The 13,291-nt window shown below is 35.3% G+C and overlaps 1 protein-coding gene across 1 annotated transcript in view; it reads right to left on the bottom strand.

Moving 5' to 3' along the window:
- Nucleotides 1-13,291, bottom strand: part of LOC118895900 (cytochrome P450 2J2) — a 130,766-nt gene that overhangs the window by 73,042 nt on the left and 44,433 nt on the right. The window lies entirely within an intron of this gene.

Consider the following 13,291-nt stretch of genomic DNA (forward strand, 5'->3'; position numbering starts at 1 on the left):
TATGGGGAACAGTACGGAGCTTCGCAAAAAACCTAAAAATACAATTAACATATGATCCAGCAATCCCACTCCTGGGCATATATTCAGACAAAACTATAATTTGAAATGATATATGCACCCTAGTGTTCATAGCAGCACTACTTACAATAGCCAAGACATGGAAGCAACCTAAATGTCCACTGACAGATGAATGCACAAAGAAGATGTGAGATATATATATATATATATATATATATATATATATATATATATAAATAAAATGGAACATTACTCAGCCATAAAAAGAATGAAATAATGCCATTTGCAGCAATACAGATGGAACTAGTGATTATCATATTGTGAAGTCAGAAAACAAATACCATATGATATCACTTATATGTGGAATCTAAAATATGATACAAATGAACTTATTTACAAAACAGAAATTGACTCACAGATGTAAAAAACAAACTTGTGGTTACCATAGGGGAAAGGGGGGAGGTATACATTAGGAATTGGGGATTAACATATACACAGTACTATATATAAGATAGATAAACTAGCATAATACAAAAAAAAATCATCAAACCATAAAAGGCAAAAGAAAAAGAAAGGATCAAATAAAAAATACAAAATCAACAGGAAAACAAGGTTTAAAATGGAAATAAATACATATCAATCAATAATTACCTTAAATATCAATGAACTAAATACTCCAATCAAAAGATATAGAGTAGCAGATTGGATTTAAAAAAACCAAGAGCTTACAATATGCTGCCTAAAAGAATCCCAATCTAGGGCAAAGGACACACATAGATTGAAAGTGAGGGGATGGAAAAAGATATTTCATGCAAACAGAAATGACAAGAAAGCAGGGGTTGCAATACTCATATCAATCAAAATAGACTTTAAAACAAAGGCTATATGGGGGGGGGAGGTCCAAGAGGGAGGGGATATATATATACATATAGCTGATTTACTTCACTGTACAGCAGAAACTAACACAACACTGTAAAGCAATTATACTCCAATAAAAAAAAGGCTATAAAGAAAGATAAAGAAGGACACTAAATAATAATAAAAGGATCAATAAACGGAGAGGATATTACACTCATCAATATTATGCACCCAGTATAGGTGCACCCAAATACTAACAGACATAAAGGGAGAAACTGACAGGAATACAATAGTAGTAGGATATTTTAACACCCCACTCATATCAATGGACAGATCTTTGAGACAGAAAATCAATAAGGAAACAGAGATCCTAAATGACATAATAGAACAGTTAGACTTAATTGATACTTTCAGAAAATTACATTTAAAAAAAAGCAGAATGTACATTCTTATCAAGTGCACATGGAACATTCTCTAGGATGGACCACATACTAGAGCACAAATCAAGCCTCAACAAATTTAAGACTATAGAAATTATTTCAAGCATCTTTTCTGAGCACAATGGCATGACATTAAATATCAACAATAGAAAAAAGAAATGAGAATAAACAATTACATAGAGACTAAACAACATGCTACTAAAAAACAAATGGGTCAATGATGAAATCAAAGAAGAAATTAGAAAATAGCTTGAAGCAACTGACGATGAAAACAGAACCATACAAAATCTATGGTATGCAACAAAAGCAGTTCCTAGAGGTAAGTTCATAGTGATACAGGCCTTCTTTAAGAAAAAAGTAAAATCTCAATTAAACAACCTAACCCACCACTGAAAAGAATTAGAAAAAGAAGAACAAACAAAAACTAAAGACAGAAGAAGGAAGGAAATAATAAAGTCAGAGAGGAAATAAATGAGATTTTAAAAAATTAAAAAATAAATAAAACCAAGAGCTGGCCTTTGAAAAGGTAAACAAAATTTACAAACCTCTGGCCAGGCTCACCAAGGAGAAAAGGGAGTGGACCCACATAAACAGAACTAGAAATGAAAAAGAGACATAACAATTGATACTGCAGAAATACAAAAAACCATAAGAGAATACTATGAACAATTATATGACAACAAATTGGACAACCTAGAAGAAATGGACAACTTTCTAGAAACAGAGCCCACCAAAACTGAATCAAGAAGAAATAGATCACTTGAGCAGACCAATAACTAGAAATGAAATAGAATCTGTAAAAAAACAAAAACAAAAATAAAAAAACTCCCTACAAACAAAAGTCCAGGACCAGAGGGCTTCACTGGGGAATTCTACCTAACATACAAAGAAGAACTTATACTGATCCTTCTCCAACTCTACCAAAAGATTGAAGAGGAAGGAACACTCCCCAAAACATTCTATGAATGTTCTTCATTCTATGATGAAGCCATCATCACCCTGATACCAAAACCAGACAAAGACACTACCAAACAATAAAATTACAGGCCAATATCTTTGATGAATATAGCTACAAAAATTCTCAGCAAAATATTAGCAAACTGAATCCAACAACATATAAAAAAGATCATACACTATGACCAAGTTGGATTCATCCCAGGGTTACAAGGATGGCTCAACATATGCAAATCAATTGATGTGATACACTACATCAACAAAAGAAAAGACAAAAACCACATGATCATCTCAACAGACTCAGAAAAAGCATTTGATAAAATTCAACATAGATTCATGATAAAAAAACCTTTAGGAAAATGAGTATAAAGTGAACATATCTCAACATAATAAAAGCTATTTATGACAAACCTGGAGCCAATATAATACTCAATGGTGAAAAGCTGAAAGCCTTCCTGCAAAAATCTGGAACAAGACAAGGATGCCCACTCTCACCACTTCTATTCAATACAGTATTGGAATTCCTAGCCACAGCAATCAGACAAGAAAAAGAAATAAAAGGTATCCAAAGTGGAAGGGAAGAGTTACAATTGTCATTATATGCAGATGACATGATACTATTTATAGAAAACCCTAAAAAATCCACACAAAAACTATTAGAGCTGATAAAGGAATTCAGGCATGTAGCAGGATAAAAGATTAACATACAGAAATTGGTTGCATTTCTTTACACTAACAATGCAGTATCAGAAAGGGGATGTAAACAAACAATCCCTTTTAAAATTGCATCCCCCCCCCCAAAAAAAAAGACTGAGGAATAAGCCTCACCAAAGAGGTGAAAGACATATGCTGAGAACTACAAAACATTAAAAAAGGAAACTGAAGATGATTCAAAGAAATGGAAAGATATCCCATGCTCTTGGATTGAAAGAATTAACATTGTTAAAATGACCATACTACCCAAAGCAATCTACAGATTTAATGAGATCCTTATCAAATTACCCATGACATTCTTCACAGAACCAGAACAAATAATCCTAAAATTTATATGGAACCATGAAAGACCCAGTATTGCCAAAGAAATCCTGAGGAAAATGAACAAAGCAGGAGGTATAACCTTCCCAGACTTCAGATGATATTTACTACAAAGCTACAGTGATGAAAACAGTGTGGTATTGGCACAAAAACAGACATTCGGATCAATGGAACAGAACAGAAAGCACAGAAAAAAACCCACACAGCTATGGCCAATTAATCTTTGAAAAAAGGAAGCAAGAGTATACAACGGGAAAAAGTCTCTTCAGCAACTGGTGCTGAGAAAGTTGAACAGCTGCATGTAAATCAATGAAGTTAGAACACACCCTCACACCATATACAAAAATAACCTCAAAATGGCTTAAAGACTTAAACATAAGATATGACACCATAAAATTCCTAGAAGAGAACATAGGCAAAACATTCTTTGACATAAATTATACCAATGTTTTCTTAGCTCAGTCTCCCAAGGCAATAGAAATAAAAACAAAACTAAACAAATGGGATTTAATCAAACTTACAAGCTTTTGCACAGCAAAGGAAACCATAAACAAAACAAACAACCTACTGAATGGGAGAAAATATTTGCAAATGATACCACTGACAAGGGCTTAATTTCCAAAATACACAAACATCTTATACAACTCAACAACAAAAAACAAAGCACCCATTCAAAAAATGGGCAGCGGACCTAAAGAGACATTTCTCCAAAGAAAACATACAGATGGCCAAGAGGCACATAAAAAGATGCTCAACATCACTAATTATTAGAGAAATGCAAATCAAAACTACAATGATGTGTCACCTCACACCAGTCAGAATGGCCATCATCAAAAAGTCTACAAACAATAAATGCTGGAGAAGGTGTGGAGAAAAGGACACCCTCTTACAGCATTAGTGGGAATGTAAATTGGTATAGCCACTATGGAGAATAGCATGGAGGTTCCTTATAAAACTAAATATAGAGCTACCATATGATCTAGCAGTCCCACACCTGGGCATATATCCAGAGAAAATCATACTTCATAAAGATATATTACCCCAGTGTTGATTGCAGCACTATTTACAATAGCCAAGTCATGGAGCAACCTAAATGTCCATCAACAGATGAATGGATAAAGAAGATGTGGTACGTATGTACAATGGAACTCAGCCATCAAAAAGAATGAAATAGTGCCATATGCAGCTACATGGATGGACCTAGAGATTATCATAGTAAGTGAAGTAAATCAGACAGAGAAAGACAAATATGATATCACTTATATGTGGAATCTAAAAAGTGATAGACATGAACTGATTTACAAAACAGAAACAGACTCACAGACTTAGAAAACAAATTTCTGTTTACCAAAGGGGAAAGGTGGTGGGGGGAGGCAGGATAAATTAGGAGGTTGGGATTAACATATGCACACTACTATATATAAAATAGATAACCAACAAGAACCTACCGTATAGCACAGGGAACTTTACTCAATACTCTATAATAACCTATATGGGAAAAGAATCTGAAAAAGAATAGATATATGTATATGTATAACTAAATCACTTTGCTGTACACCTAAAACTAACACAACATTGTAAATCAACTATGCTTTAATACTTTTTACTATACTTTAATAATTTTTTTAAAAATTTAAAAACTAAAGGTCTCAAACAACATACTCTTAACCTTCAAGGAACTAGAAAAAAAAGTAAGCCCAAAGTTAGCTAAATGTTAGAGTGAAAATATACCAAATAAAGGAGAATGATAGAAAAACAACAACAAACCTAAGGGTTGGGTTTTGGTTTTTGTTTTGTTTTTTGTCAAAGGTAAGCAAAATCAGGAAAACCTTAGACTAAGAATAAAGAAAACTCAAAATCATAAATTAAAGAGAAGACATTATAATGGATGCCTCAGAAGTAAAAAGGATCATAAGAAACTATTATGAATAATTAAATTGTATAAAATTGAATAATCAAAAACGTATAAATTCCTAGAAGCATTCAACCTCCCAAGAACAAATCAAGAGAGAATAGAAAGCCTGAACAGATCAGTAACAAATAAGGAGATTGAAACAGTAATCATAAACCTGCCCACAAAGAAAATCCCAGGGCCAGATGGCTTCATGAGTGAATTCTACCAAATATTCAAAAAGAATTAATACTAATTCTTCTAAAATTCTATCAAAAGATAAAAGCAGGAACACTTCCAAACTCATTTTATGAGGCCAAAATAACTTTGATACCAAAGTTAGACAAAGACTTCACAAGAAAGGAAAACTACAGGCCAATATCTCTAATAAACACAGATGCAAACATGTTTAATCAAATACTAGTAAATCAAATTTCAGCAGCATATTAAAAGGATATAAACCATGACCAAGTGGGTCTTATCCTTGAGATAAAAGTATGCTTCAATATACGTAAATCAATCAATGTGATTCACCACATCAATAGAATGAAAGATAAAAATCACGATTATCTCAGTAGATGCAGAAAAAGCATTTGACTAAATTCAACACCTATTCATGATAAAAAAAAAAAAAACTCAACAATATAGGTATAGAAGAAACTTACATCAATACAATAAAGACCATATATGAAAACCCCATATCTAACATCATAATCAACTGTGTGTGTCTATGTCAGGGGGAGACTGGAAACTTTTCCCTTAAGAACTGGTACAAGACAAAGATGTCCACCCTCACCACTTGTACTCAACATATTATTGGATGTCCATACCAGATCAATTAGACAAGAAAAAACAAATGAGGCATTTAAAATGGGAAGGAGGCAGTAACATTATCTCTTTGCAGATTTCATAAACATATATGTAGAAAACACTAAAGACTCAACCAAAAACAACTGTTAGACCAATTTTAAAACTTCAGTAAGGTTGCAGGATAAAAATTGACATACAAAAATTGGTAATTCTATAATACACTAACAATGAACTATTCAAAAAGGAAATTAGGAGAGCAATCCTATTTACAACAGCAACAAAAAGATTAAACACACTTAGGAGTAAACAATCAAAGAGGTGAAATATTTGTACACTGAAAAATATAAAACACAAGGAAATTTAAGAAGACATAGATAGTTGTAACAACATCCCATGTCCATGGATTAGAAGAATTAATATTGTAAAAATGTCCATATTACCCAGAGTGATCTAGAGATTCAATGTTATCCCTATCAAAATGCCAATGGCATTCTTTACAGAAATAGAAAAAAAAATCCTAAAATTCATATAGAAACACAAAAGACTGAATAGCCAAAGCAATCTTGAGCAAGAAGAACAAAGCTGGAGGCATTACACTGCCTGATTTCAAACTATATTACAAAGTTATTGTAATTAAAACAGACATATAGCTCTTCCACCACATGAGGTAAAAAGGAAAATCTGTGACCGGATGTGGGGTCTCAGCTGACCATGATGACACCCTGATCGCAGACTTCCAGTCCCCAGAACTGTATTTTCCAGTCAGGACAAGATGGCAGAGTAGAAGGACCTGACTTCACCTCCTCTCATGAAAACACCAAAATCACAACTAACTACTGAACAACGATTGACAAAAAAGACTGGAACTTACCAAAAAAGATATTCTACTTCCAAAGACAAAGAAGAAGCCACAAAGAGACGGTAGGAGGGGAGCATTCACAATACAACCAAATGCCATACCCACTGGGTGGGTGACCCACAGACTGGAAAATAATTATATCGCAGAGGTTCTCCCACCAGAATGAGAGTTCTGAGCCCCACCTCAGGCTCCCCAGTCTGGGGTTCTGTCATTGGGAGGAGGAGCCCCCAGAGCACTTGGCTTTGAAGACCAGCAGGGCTCGACTACAGGAAATCCACAGGACTGGGAAAAACAGAAACTCCATTCCTGGAGGGTGCATACAAGTTTTTGTGTACCCAGGGAAAAAAGCACTGACCTCAAAGGAGCCTGGGCCAGACCTACCTGCTGGACCTGCAGGGTCTCCATGGGAGGCAGGTGGCAGCTGTGCCTAACTGGGAGACAAGGACACTGGTGGCAGAGTTACTGGGAAGTACTCATTGGTGTGAGCTGTCCTGGAGGCCGTCATTTTGACACTGAGATTTGGCCCCATCCAACAGCCCTTATGCTCCAGTGCCGGGACATCTTAGGCCAAACAACCAACAGGGAGGGAACACAGCCCTATCTATTAGCACACAGCCTGCTTAAAGTCATCCTGAGCCCATGACCACCTCTAAACACACCCTTTGACACAGCCCTGCCCACCAGAGGACAAGACCCAGCACCACTCACCAGAGGGCAGGCACTAGTCCCTCCCACCAGGAAGCCTTCACAAGACTCTTAGACCAGCCTCACCCACTAGAGGGCAAACACCTGTGGGACCACAAACACAGAAAGTTAGACAAAATGAAATGGCAGAGGAATATATTCCAGAGGAAGGAACTAGATAGAATCCCAAAAGAACAACTAAGTGAAGCAGAGATAGGCAATTTCCCTGAAAAAGAATTCAGAGTAATGATAGTAAAGATGATCCAAGATCTTGGGAAAAGAATGAGGCACAGACTGAGACGATACAATAAATGTTTAACAAAAAGGTAGAAGATATAAAGAACAAAAACAACAACAACAAAACACAGATGAACAATACAATAACTGAAATGAGGAATACACTACAAGGAATCAATAGCAGAACAATTGAGGCAGAGGAACACATAAGTGAGCTGGAAGACAGAATGGTGGAAATCACTGCCACAGAACAGAATAAAGAAAAAAGAATGAAAAGAAATGAGGACCTGAGGTCTCAAACTCATTTCAGAGTTTGAGAGACCTTTGAGTCTCTCAAATGAGTTTAAGAGACCTCTGGGACAATATTAAACACAACAACATTTGCATTATAGGGGTCCAAGAAGGAGAAGAGAGAAAGGGTCTCAGAAAATACTGGAAGAGGTAATAGCTGAAAACTTCCCTAACCTGGGAAGAGAAACACTTCCCCAAGCCCAGGAAGTGCAGAGAGTCCCATACAGGATAAACCCAAGGAGGAACATGCTGAGTCACATTGACAAAAACTGACAAAAATTAAAGACAAAGAGAAAATATTAAAAGCCACAAGGGAAAAGCAACAAACTACATACAAGGGAATATCCATAACCTTATCAGCCGATTTTTCAGCAGAAACTCTGCAGGCCAGACGAGAGTGGCATGATATATTTAAAGTGATAAAAATGAAAATCCTACAACCAAGAATACTCTACCCAGCAGGGCTCTCTTTCAGATTCGACAGAAAAATCAAAAACTTTACAAACAAAAGCTAAGAGAATTTAGCACCACCAAGCCACTTTTACAACAAATGCTAAAGAAACTTCTCTAGGCAGAAAAAAAAAGGCCAAAACTAGAAACAAGAAAATTACAAATGGGAAAGTTCACCAGTAAAGGCAAACATACAGTAAAGTTAGGAAATCATCTGTACACAAATATGATATCCAAACCAGCAATGATGAGAAGAGAGTACAAATGCAGGATACAGGAAATGCATTTGAAATTAAGAGACCAGAAACTGAAAACAACCTTGCATATATATAGACTGCTATATTAAAATCTCATGGGAACTGCAAACCAAAAATCTACAATAAATATACACACAAAAAAGAAAAAGAAATCCAAAGCCAACACTAAAGATAGTCATCAAATCATAAGAGAAGAAAACAAAAGAGGAAGGGAAGAAGAAAAGACCTACAAAAACAAATCCAAAACAATTAACAAAATGGCAATAAGAATATACATATCAATAATTACATTAAGTGTAAATAGACTAAATGTTCCAATCAAAAGCCATAGACTGGCTAAATGGATACAAAAACAGGACCCATATATATGCTGTCTATAAGAGACTCACTTCAGATTTAGGGACACGTACAGACTGAAAGTGAGGGTATGGAAAAAGGTATCCCATGCAAATGGAAATCAAAAGAAAGCTGGAGTAGCAATACTCATATCAGACAAAATAAACTTTAAAATAAAGACTGCTACAAGAAACAAAGAAAGACACTACATAATGATCAAGGGATCAATCCAAGAAGAAGATATAACAATTGTAAATATATATGCACAGAACACAGGAGGACCTCACTATATCAGGCAAGTGCTAACAGCCATAAAGGGAGAAATTGACAGTAACACAATAATACTGGGGGACTTTAACACCCCACTTACATCAATGGACAGATCATCGAGACATTAAATCAGTAAGGAAATACAGGCCTTAAATGACATATTAGACCAGATGAACTTAATTGAAATTTAGAGGACATTCCATCCAAAAGTAGCAGAATGCACATTCTTCCCAAGTGCACACAGAACATTCTCCAGGATAGATCACATCATGGGCCACAAAGCAAGCCTTGGTAAATTTAAGAACATTGAAATGATATCAAGCATCTTTACTGACCACAATGCTATGAGATTAGAAATCAACTACAAAAATAATACTGCAAAGAACACAAATACGTGCAGGTTAAACAATATGCTACTAAACAACCAATGGATCACAGAAGAAATCAAAGAGGAAAAATACCTAAGAGACAAATGAAAATGAAAACATGACGATCCAAAAGCTATGGGATGCAGCAAATCCGGTTCTAAGAGTAAAGTTTATAGCAATACAATCTTACCTCAGGAAACAAGAAAAATCCCAAATAAACAACCTAACCTTACACCTAAATCAACTAGAGAAAGAAGAGCAAAAAAACCCAAAGTTACTAGAAGGAAAGAAATCATGAAGATCAGAGCAGAAATAAATGAAATAGAGACAAAGAAAACAATAGAAGAGATCAATGAAACTAAAAATTGGTTCTTTGTAAAGATAAACAAAACTGATAAACCTTAGCCAGATTCATCAAGAAAAAAAGGAAGAGAGCTCAAATCAATAAAATTAGAAATGAAAAAGGAGAAGTTATAACAGATACCACAGAAGTACAAAGGATCATAAGAGACTACTACAAGCAAACATATGCGAATAAAATTGACAACCTAAAAGAAATAGACAAATTCTTAGAAAGGTACAATCTCCCAAAACTGAAGCAGGAAGAAACAGAAAATATGAACAGACCAATCACAGGCATAGAAATTGAAATGTGATTTTAAAACCCCCAACAAACAAAAGTCCTGGACCAGATGGCTTCACAGGTAAATTCTACCAAACATTTAGAGGAGAGTTAACATCTATCCTTCTGAAACTATTCCAAAAAATTACAGAGGAAGGAACACGCCCAAACGCATTATATGAGGCCACCATCACCTTGATACCAACACCAGTCAAAATATCACATAAGAAGAAAATTACAGGCCAATATCACTGATGCACATAGACACAAGAGTCCTCAACAAAATACTAGCAAACCGAACCCAACAGTACATTAAAAGGGTCATATACCATAATCAACTGGGATTTATCGCAGGGATGCAAGAATTTTTCAATATCCGCAAATCAATCTGTGTGATACACCACATTAACAATTTGAAGATAACAACCATATGATTATGTCAATAGATACAGAAAAAGGTTTTGACAAATTTCAACATCGATTTATGATTAAAAACTCTCCAGAAAGTGGGCATAGAGGGAACCTTCCTCAGCATAATAAAGGCCATATATGACATAGCTAACATCATACTCAACAGTGAAAAGCTGAAAGCATCTCCTCTAAGAACAGGAACGAGACAAGGATGTCCACTCTCACCACTATTATTCAACATAGTTCTAGAAGTCCTAGCCACGGCAATCAGAGAAGAAAAAGAAATAAAAGGAATACAAATTGGAAAAGAAGAAGTAAAACTGTCACTGTTTGCAGATGACATGATACTATACATAGAGAATCCTAAAACTGCCACCAGAAAACTGCTAGAGCTAATTAATGAATTTGGTAAAGTTTCAGGATACAAAATTAATGCACAGAAATCTCTTGCATTCCTATACACTAATGATGAAAAATCTGAAAGAGAAATTATGGAAACACTCCCATTTACCATTGCAACAAAAAGGATAAAATACCTAGGAATAAACCTACCTAGGGAGACAAAAGACCTGTATGCAGAAAACTATAAGACACTGATGAAAGAAATTAAAGATGATACCAACAGATGGAGAGATATACCTTGCTCTTGGATTGGAAGAATCAACATTGTGAAAATGACTATACTACCCAAAGCAGTCTACAGATTCAATGCAATCCCTATCAAATTAGCAATGGCATTCTTTACGGAACTAGAACAAATCATTTTAAAATTTGTATGAAGACACAAAAGACCCCGAATAGCAAAAGCAGTCTTGAGGGAAAAAAACGGAGCTGGAGGAATCAGACTCCCTGACTTCAGACTATACTACAAAGCTACAGTAATCAAGACAATATGGTACTGGCACAAAAACAGAAATATAGATCAATGGAACAAGATAGAAAGCCCAGAGATAAACCCACGCACCTATGGTCAACTAATCTATGACAAAGGAGGCAAGCATATACAATGGAGAACAGACAGTCTCTTCAATAAGTGGTGCTGGGAAAACTGGACAGCTACATGTAAAAGAATGAAATTAGAACACTCCCTAACACCATACACAAAAATGAACTCAAAATGGATTTGAGACCTAAATGTAAGACCGGACAGTATAAAACTCTTAGAGGAAAACATAGGAAGAACACTCTTTGACATAAATCACAGCAAGATCTTTTTTGATCCACCTCCTAGAGTAATGGAAATAAAAACAAAAATAAACAAATGGGACCTAATGAAACTTAAAAGCTTTTGCACAGCAAAGGAAACCATAAACAAGACGAAAAGACAACCCTCAGAATGGGAGAAAATATTTGCAAACGAATCAACAGACAAAGGATTAATCTCCAAAATATATAAACAGCTCATTCAGCTCAATATTAAAGAAACAAACAACCCAATCCAAAAATGGGCAGAAGACCTAAAAAGACATTTCTCCAAAGAAGACATACAGATGGCCAAGAAGCACATGAAAAGATGTTCAACATCACTAATTATTAGAGAAATGCAAATCAAAACTACAATGAGGTATCACCTCACACCAGTTAGAATGGGCATCATCAGAAAATCTACAAACAACAAATGCTGGAGAGGGTGTGGAGAAAAGGGAACCCTCTTGCACTGTTGGTGGGAATGTAAATTGATACAGCCACTATGGAGAACAGTATGGAGGTTCCTTAAAAAACTAAAAATAGATTTACCATATGATCCAGCAATCCCACTACTGGGCGTATACCCAGAGAAAACCATAATTCAAAAAGACACATGCACCCCAATGTTCATTGCAGCACTATTTACAATAGCCAGGACATGGAAGCAACCTAAATGCCCATCGATAGACGAATGGATAAAGAAGTTGTGGTACATATATACAATGGAATATTACTCAGCCATAAAAAGGAACGAAATTGAGTCATTTGTTGAGACTTGGATGGATCTAGAGACTGTCATACAGAGTGAAGTAAGTCAGAAAGAGAAAAACAAATATCGTATATTAACGTATGTATGTGGAACCTAGAAAAATGGTACTGATGAGCCAGTTTGCAGGGCAGAAGTTGAGACACAGATGTAGAGAACAGACATATGGACACCAAGGGGGGAAAACTGTGGTGGGGTGGGGATGGTGGTGTGCTGAATTGGGTGATTGGAATTGACATGTATACAATGATGTGTATAAAATTGATGACTAATAAGAACCTACAGTATAAACAAACAAACAAAACAACTAATACTAAACTTTCATTGGGTTATCTGTATGGAAATATGTTAATATAAATGTTTCAGACATTACGTGAAATTTCTAAAAATCTTATATGTTCTGGTATAATGTTATAAGTCATAATTCTAGTTATTACTTTAAAATGTATATCTCAGAAAAAACTAAATTTCCTTGTCAATTGCACTATTATGAACTTTCATCAAACCTTTAACCATGGTCATTTTTAAGTCTTTTGTCATTTACAG

The sequence above is a fragment of the Balaenoptera musculus genome, chromosome 1, assembly GCF_009873245.2.
Source record: "Balaenoptera musculus isolate JJ_BM4_2016_0621 chromosome 1, mBalMus1.pri.v3, whole genome shotgun sequence".
NCBI classification, from domain to species: Eukaryota; Metazoa; Chordata; class Mammalia; order Artiodactyla; family Balaenopteridae; genus Balaenoptera; species Balaenoptera musculus.